Source organism: Platalea leucorodia (genome assembly GCF_965183815.1).
Source record: "Platalea leucorodia genome assembly, chromosome: 4".
NCBI lineage: Eukaryota > Metazoa > Chordata > Aves > Pelecaniformes > Threskiornithidae > Platalea > Platalea leucorodia.
The window spans coordinates 29,526,673-29,535,551 of record NC_138826.1 but is presented as its reverse complement, the minus strand read 5'-3'; positions in this window follow the sequence as shown (position 1 = coordinate 29,535,551).

Genomic DNA, 8,879 nt, shown 5'->3' with positions numbered 1-8,879 from the left:
TGCACAGGTTCTCAAATGATAAATGTTATCGATTAAAACCCCTTCCTGCACCAGCACACTCTCTTTTAAATCTCTCAGCCATATAATGAAGTTGTCTTTCACCACTCAGGGCAGTTATACTGCTAGCAAAACTCTTGCTCAGAAGTGAACTACTCTGTCTACCCATCTGTTCTGATACCCGCTCTGAATATGTCTGGAAACAAGCCTGGCATCAAAGGCCAAAGGAGAACTAAGCTTTCTGGACAAACTACAGGCAAAACAGCAGATGAATGGTAGGAAACCCTGCAAAAATAAAAGGCTGAGTGGCAGTGATCAACAGCTGAGAGATTAAGGAATAGTCCAAGGCCAGCTGATGCACATATTGTAGACATACCAACACCATAGTAAACTCCCTCTAATACTTTCCACTCCCCACCCCCTTGCAATGCTCTTCTGTCTAATGGTTGTTGTTCAGGCATTAAAAATTCAACACTCAGTATCCAGCCATGGCAATCAGATGCTGACCCATTTGTGTTCTATATCTATTTTCTTTTTCTACTTTACTGCTAGGTGGTTCCTATTATTCACCACATCATTTTTGCCCATTTTAAAAAAAGAAAAAAAAAAAAGAATTAATGACACACATGACTCCGTGTCAAAGAAGTATTTGTGGCTGTCCTGGATAATCTATGACAATTAAGACAATTTTAGAGATGGATTATAGAAAGTTTTCTTAAATTCTTGCGATTAATAGAGAACATGAATGCAAGTACTAGCCAGTCAGGCTTAAACTCCTGTTTTCATCATCCTTTCAACGTGCAGCTCAGGCTAAACAGTAAAAATCTCCTTAAAAATCTACTGCATTCTCATGTTCTTTGAATAGTAAAATGATCAAAGGTGCATCCCAGAGGATCACAGGCACTGAACAATGCTCTAAAGAGTTCAGGATGGGTCAATGCAATCCAAGACAGCTGCAAAAGCCATGGGCAAAGGCTGGTTTTTGTGGACAACACAGTGGGCTTTCCTCTCTTTTTCAGTTCTTGGCAACAGGTATTTTTAAAGCATGCTTAGAAACTGTACATATCTGGCCACTAACACTGAGAATATTTACCAACGGTCTAGACCGGGAGAAAAGAATATTGGGGAAAATATGGCCCTTTTCAGATTCTGAGAGTGGGCAGAAGGAGAGATTTCAATTCCCAGATAATGACACGGCTCCAGCCTTCTAGGACAACCTATACTAGCCATGCATTCCTACTCCTTTTCTCCTTGAAGAGGGCTGCTGAGGGATGCAGGGGCAAGAAAGATACAAAGGCTATACATGCTCAAATTATCATAAACTACAGGATTGCCCAGGCTGAACTAATTTAGAGTAGTGTCAGGTGCCATTCCAAACAACATCCTAGATTTCAAACCCATGCTGCCATACACACTGAATCAAGCCTTAAGCTCAGTTCAGCTTAATTAAACTAAGGACATTCCAGTGAACATCCACCAAGAGAACTGCAAATTAAAATGCTATCTCAAGCTTTCAAAAGTGTTTCTAAATGTTTCTTCCCCCTTTTCTAATTTTAATAAAGCATATGTGTCTACAAAGCAGAATTCATTTCTTGTCCACAGACATTTTCTGTCAAATAACTTCCATGCAGAAAGAGTTAAAACACCTCAGTCAAAGGAATCCTTAAAAAAAGTTACTTCTGTTGTGAATTATTTACTGCTACAGAACAGACATGAGTAATCTAAAACACTTTATAGAGAAACAAGAGTAAAAAAAGTCAGGTGAGGAGTTGTTCATAATTATATTCCTGTCATCCTTAGGATATTCGTTTTAAATCCTTTCCCCAGCTCCTTTTTAATCTAATGATTTTTCTCGTACATCTCACCACCCTTGAGCAGAGTGACAAAGACACAAAACATATCTTTTAACATGGCCATAAGTGGCTTTTCATGGCGACATAGATAATAGCTTATCTGATTTACAGGACAATTTTCTTGCCATGGGTTTGAAAGTCTGAAGAGATGGAGAATCTGTTCCTCCAACACTTCATGCACCAAGATAAAATAGTTCTATTGGAAAGAATATAAGTCAGCCCAGTCCCAAGACAGTAGCATGCCTTTCTAGAGATGGAATATAATAATTCACCACATGAGAAATTCAAAAACCTTTCCTCAAATTAAACTGCACCTTTCTCCTCCCTTCCCTGGTAGGGCCACTGAAGTCAAAAGAAGCAGCTTTTGCTTCCCTTGGTTACAGCAAAACTGCTATAATCATATAGCTGCACCATTCAGTCAGCAGGAATGTGAGTATTTGACCTTATAGGCTTTATTTGCTCTTAACACACATACACTTACCAGCCATTCTAGATTTCTCCATCTCCAATTTACACCTTTTTTATGTTTCATTATGAAGTAAATATAATATCACATTCCTAGCTGAGGAGACCTGGAGCCTTACTTCTACTACTATTACTAATTCTTCTACTTGGCATGCAGGCACATTTGGTACCATAGGTTTATATCGGAGATGTCATGGCCCAGGAATTATTTTTGTTATTTCAGCGAAGAGCATTAAAAAACACTGTGAGAAAACAGATGCTTACAACTACATGATTTTGCAGGCAGCCACATGAATAAGAATGCAGGTCAACTCTTCATCTTTTTATTATTAAATTGCTAGACAGACCCAACAGCTATTTTCCAGTACTATGACTTGAAATTTAGGTCCTTTGGGACTCTTCTTATGCCTTCCAGCTACTCTTGACCTGCAGAACTCTAGCAGTTTACCAACATGGACTCTTATCCCTCAGCTATTACACAGGATGCATTTAATAGACAATTATGTTCCCCGCCCTGGTGATACAGTACATTTTCAGAAAATCAGAGCCAAGAGAAGGCCAGATGATGATTTCAATGAGAGAAAACAAGGAGGAGTTATTTTCTGTCTCAATCCAAAGAATGAGTTATCCACAAGAATGAGTTATTTTCTCTCTCAATCCAAAATTACTTTGTGGAACTCATCACCAGTCTATGTTCTGGATGCTATATTACAAACAAGTTCAAAATAAATACTGTAATGAATTTAAGTGCAACTAAACAAGATGAAATTTCCAGCAAAGAAAATCCTTAAGGAGTTGATTACTAAAAGTTGAGTAAGTATACTAGGGAAAGGATATGTACTGCCTTCTTTTACTGTTCTTTATTCATCTATTACCAGAGACATTACACTGAGCTAAATTGACCTTTATTGTAAACAATTACCACATCTTTATGTTCTGGAAAAACACATTAACTTGTTTTCCAGCTTTGAATAATAACAAAAGTCCATGGAAGAATCTTCTAAAGTATACTAAAGGCAAGTGGCAGAAGAATAAGTTTAGTATGTGAAATTACTGAAGGAAGAGGCAGCAGTAAAGTAGACACACAAGGCTAGGCATTCAAGTGGAGTAAGTTGCTTCAAGCCCTCAACCATATTGGATCATACTGACTTCACACTGCTCAGGATCCAAACAGTAATAAGTGATACCAAATGTAGCATTTGGTATTGCAAGATAGAGTCTATATTTCCTCTAGAAAAAAAATAGAAAATAGTTCCTACACATGTGAAAGGCTATAAAATAAGGAAAAAAAACACAATAAGGTATTGCTGGTTTTGGGGGGGGGACATAATCAGTCACTGAAAAAGAGAGATGTGTGGGATTCCTTCTCTCTCACTCCCTGAGGACTTTAGAGGTCAAAACTTGCACTGGGCATTGATACAGCCATAGTCTAAGGGATCTGAAGAGCTCACACCTCATGGCTCTTTCCCCACTGCAGAAGCCAGATGAAATCTCCATGGTGCAGCATGTTTTCTGCATTATTGTTTCTGTTCTCATTAGGATGATCAAAAACCAACTCCCACAGCAAAAGTCTGCTTCCTATGCCTCTACTCAGTAGCTTATGAACAGATCTATACGTGAATTAATAATCTAGCCCTTCAGCTCAGGAAAAAAGACTTTTGCACTTCAATCTCCAGAGATTTCTAAATTCAGACCCTGCAGGTAATCAGTGAGAAAGTAAAATTAGAGCTTTCCAGACCAGAGCCAGAGTCCATTTCCCCCACTTCTACAGTAAATTACTAAAGCCGATCAACAATATTCTGATAAAAATGCTGATTCAAGGGAGTGAAAAATATTCCTTGAGAACATGTTTATTCTGCTAAAACCCTCCTCAGAAGCCAGGCAGGCAGGCACTCCCCGCTGCCTGACCAGCTGGCTAGCCTGGCTGGCTTCTTTCCAGCTTGCCTTCTTTTCCAGCAGGCCAGTGTGCCAGGCAGCCCTCAGCTGAGGAAGAACCACATTTGCAAAAAACCCCCCCCCACCCCCCCCCCCCAAAAAAAAAACCAACCACCACAAAAACCACCCACAAAAAAAAACCCAAAAAACCAAACCAAAACAACAAACCTGAAACAAATTGTTCTGTTTTGCCTGAAGTTTCACCATGTCAACATTCTGTTCCAGCATGGGATGAAGCAAAACGTTAACAACATAGAATTTTCCACAAACAGAAACACCCTTTTCTGGCCAATTTTAGTCACAATCTGTATGTGTGCTGTTATTGCCTCTCCAGAAAAACAACATGTCTTACAGTGTCTGCTTCAATTCCGCTTCAGAAGCATGGACTTAAAGACAATGAGTATTGAGGAATCAGTCCCATGTTGATGAAATTGATCAAGTTTTTAATAACCAACATACAAACAGATAAAATTTTGAGTATCTGAGAAAAGGGTTCAGTATTTTAAGACTGTTACAGTTAAATACTGCCTTCTGCAAGACTTTATAAAAATAGGTCTTTAGTCAGCTACTTCGTAGATTCTGCTGCTTATAGTACTAATTTCACAACACTACAGACTGTAACCAGAGGAATATTTTTCAAGGACTTTGTCATCATGCATATGGTGTTATTCTACTGATCTATTCCTTGGAGAAATAACAAAGCACCTGGATTTCTAATTACCACTATGCCAACCTAATGAGTGACCAGTATTTGTTCCCTGCTATTTGTAAAACAACCTCCTCCAACCTGAGATGCAGTCACCTTTTCAGCTCTCTATATATCCTAACTGTATTAGAAACGTAGTTGCAAATATTACTATTGCTCTAATTAGAGGATAGAGTACTAGAATTTAAATGCATTACTTCATGCCAACGCATTTTGATCTTGATAAGGCTGAAGTCAGAGTTCAGTACATAATTCATTCTCACAGGCTCCTAGTTTATTTGATGTTGCTCTATCAGCAGTTGTAGCCTTCTGCCCACTCCCACTAGATTAGTTCAAGATCAAAGCTGATTCAACTGCCAGGTTGCTCAGGTGATTTTTTTTTTTTTTTTATTTTTTTTTTTTAAGAAAATTGCATTCTACAGGTACTTCATTCATACAAAATCATTTATTCAGCAAATTGTGGCAGGAGAACTGGACAGAAATGGAAACCAGCAATTAATGTTAATTTTTTAAAGCAGGTACAACAAGGATGATTTCCTTTGACATTTATCTATTCCAGGACTTTTCAGCCTGTTTTCATTAACAAAAAGGCAACACATCCAAAATCATCTATTTTTTTTAAAAAACATTTATCTCCTATCAGTTTTATGCCTGTGTTGCCCTTAGCACATGATTTTGAAGAGGCCATGAAAACACAAACACATAGTTACTTCCAACTACAAAGGCTTTCCAAGAGACATCAATACATACAGCCTCAGTTTCTTACTCAGAATAAAAAAAATATTGGAGTTTCCCCATACAGATTTTTAACCTGATGAATCCAGACATTTTTCTAAACATGGCATCTTGTTTAAAGCACAAAAACAAAATTGTCATTGTTAAATTCTTTGGCTTAAAAAATTAAAAGCAGTTATTTTTCTTCTTAAAGGACAGTAACAGCCTTTAATGATGTTCTACTTCCCCTCCCTTTAATTCATCCTCTCTTCAAAAGAGCTCAAGACACTTCTGGCTCCTCTGAAGTAAATTTGTGTATGCACTAAATTAATCCATTCTACTTTAAAAAAAAAATCTCACATTAACTAATGGACACATTAAGGAAAGAGAAAATAGTGAATCCATCAAATGAAAATAAATGATGAATTATTAATCCTCGGCTGACGAATTTCTAGGCCAAGACTGATGACTCATCTTTTTCAATTAAATAGTTTGTGAGGTAGAAATGTTATTTTACTACAATTTTGGTAACCCCTTAAATTATATTCTACTACAAGTTAACTACTTCAGCCGTCACTTTTCCAGCATTATTTCCTACATCCATTTCAACCACCTTAGGTCTTTTTGTTTTCAGGAAGTAGATGGAGGAACCTTCCGATGGAAAGGGCAGAAGATTGATTTGTTCCAAATCAATAAAATAAATGGTAACCGATTGTTAGGACTGGATGTTATTTCCCCAGAGTTTATATGGAATTAAAAAAATGAATTGTCAGATCATTAACCGTGACAGGCAGAACACCATTTAAATCAACTACAGGATTAACAGGGTGGAAATCAGTAAGAGTGCCATGAGTTACAAAAGCAGTTGCAAGGAATGAAGGAAATTAAAGTACAGAAATCTGATCTCTGCATAGGTAAATTGTAGGACTACAGTAAAGCACCGAATTACTGAACATATCTGATAACAAAGGATAGAGTCTATGAGACTTCAGTGGAGGCAAGTAATGCTCAATCTCTCTTTAAGCATATTTTTAAGGAGCAGGCAAGGTGGTGAATAAAGGAGATACTGTTAACAATGCATTTCGATTTCTACAAGCCTTTCAATAAGGTTTATCATCTAAGTTATCTTGGGATAGGAGAGAAGGTTAGCTGATGAAGTCTGAAGGGCAGAATAAAGGCTGCTTTCACACTAGAGAGCTATAGTTATTAGAGGCTACCTTTGCTGGAACTTATGTCATTCAATATATTCATAAATGATCTAGAAATAGCACAACGGTGAAGAGGTTTTGGGTTATTTGGAGTCCTCAAAATTAGAACGGACTGTAGAGAGTTGCAGAAAAATCTTATCATCCTGTACGACTTGGCATAAAAAGGCACATCAAGTTCAGTGTCTGTAAATGCAGAACAATGTACATGGGGAAAAGATGGCCTAATTATGAACAATGGTGGGGTGTAAATTAACTCCCTCTGCCCAGAAGAGATAGAGTCATTTCGAATAGCTGCACAAACCACATTCTCAAATAGACAAAGGATTAAAAGATTAGAAAACAAAACATTACAATCTTTGTCTTAATCCCAGTCCACCTATATCTTGAAAACACTTTTGAATTCTAGCTCCTCACTTAAAAAAAAAAAAAGAAAACTGAACTGGAAAAAGATTGAGGCAGGTTATCAAAGCTTCTGTACAGGAAATATTAAATGAGTTGGCAGAATAATTACAAAAGGAGGGATATAATAAAAATCCATCTAATCACGACACACATGGGAAAGGCAAATAGTGAAGCATCATTCCTTTCTCTTATTACAGAAACTCAAAGGCCATTAGCTTTGAGCTTTTTAGTAGATATTTTAAGACGAAGGGAAGTATCTTCCTCTTACAAAAGTGAAACTGTGGAACTTAATGCCACAGTGTGCTGTGGAGATAAGAAGTATGAATTATCTTAAATAGGTAATTAAACGAATTCATGGAATAAAAGTCCATCAAAATGTATTAAAGATATTGATGTAAATACTAGGTATGTTTCTAAGGGCCAAGGCTGCCTGAAACTAAGGGAGAAGTATGTTACCCTATCTGTTTCATTCTTGCATTCTTTCAGTGCCTGCTACTGGTCACTATCAGAGCAGATATACAGCTAGTTGAACTGCAAGTACTGTCTTTATGATAAAGAGGTATTTAGAAATGACAGGCTTGATTTAGGTCCTCTAATAATTCCTCTCTCCTCCCTACCTCAAACTCTGCCACAGTTGTTTTATGTTAATTTCTTTTTCCAGATAGAATTTATCTCTGCATATTTATGCCTGCACAAGAGCTATGTGCTGCCTGAGAAGTGCACCAAGCCTTTACCCTCATGCTCTTGGATTGAGTTATTTAATGAGCATACTTAGATCTGGACCATCCAGGAGATGATGTTACGGTCAGCCATTGTCACTGAAAAGAAATACCAGAAAGAATTCGAAATATTTTCCATACTGGCTCACCACAGTTTTCCATCCCACTCTGTTTAGAAACCCTGAGTCAGCACCTGGAGTACCTTGCGCTCTGTGGAGATGACACAAAAGCTGAAGATCAGATCCTTGAAAGTCTGAATGGGATTCTCCTGGCTCTTACTGAAGATAGCTAAGTATCGCTCCAGATCACTGTTTAACCATTTGCACAATCTGAAAGCATTCACTGGAGGTTTTCGCCTATTGCGATAATCTGTATTACACACAGTGATTGCTGCTGGAACTATAGCTGTCCTCAGTCCGTTTTGTTGTTTTCTTTTCTCCTTGTATACTCACAAATCTACCTGTGACCAGATAAAGCTACTGGTCACTAAGACATGTGAAGCTGCAGACAAATTCCAAATTTAATGTTTGATTTACTACAAAACAAACTCCTAGGATTAAATTGGGGTGACCCTATCAGGTCAGGAATTTAGAAAGTAGTTCCTAGTCTCCTTTTAAGAAAGTCTTTAAGGTCTCTGCACATTCTCCTGAAATGACATAAACCTGCATTTATTTGCATCTCCTGGCAGATGGAGATTTCACTACCTTAAGGACAATTAGCCATATTTTTTACAAAAAAAAAAAAGGCTAAAGGGAATTGACTGTTCTAATTGCAGGGCTAATAAAAGATGCTGTGCCTACCTACGAAATTAATTGCTAGGCCATACCTCAGGAATAGAATCTTAATCCCTGACTTCCCATGCCTTATGCAAGCATCCTTT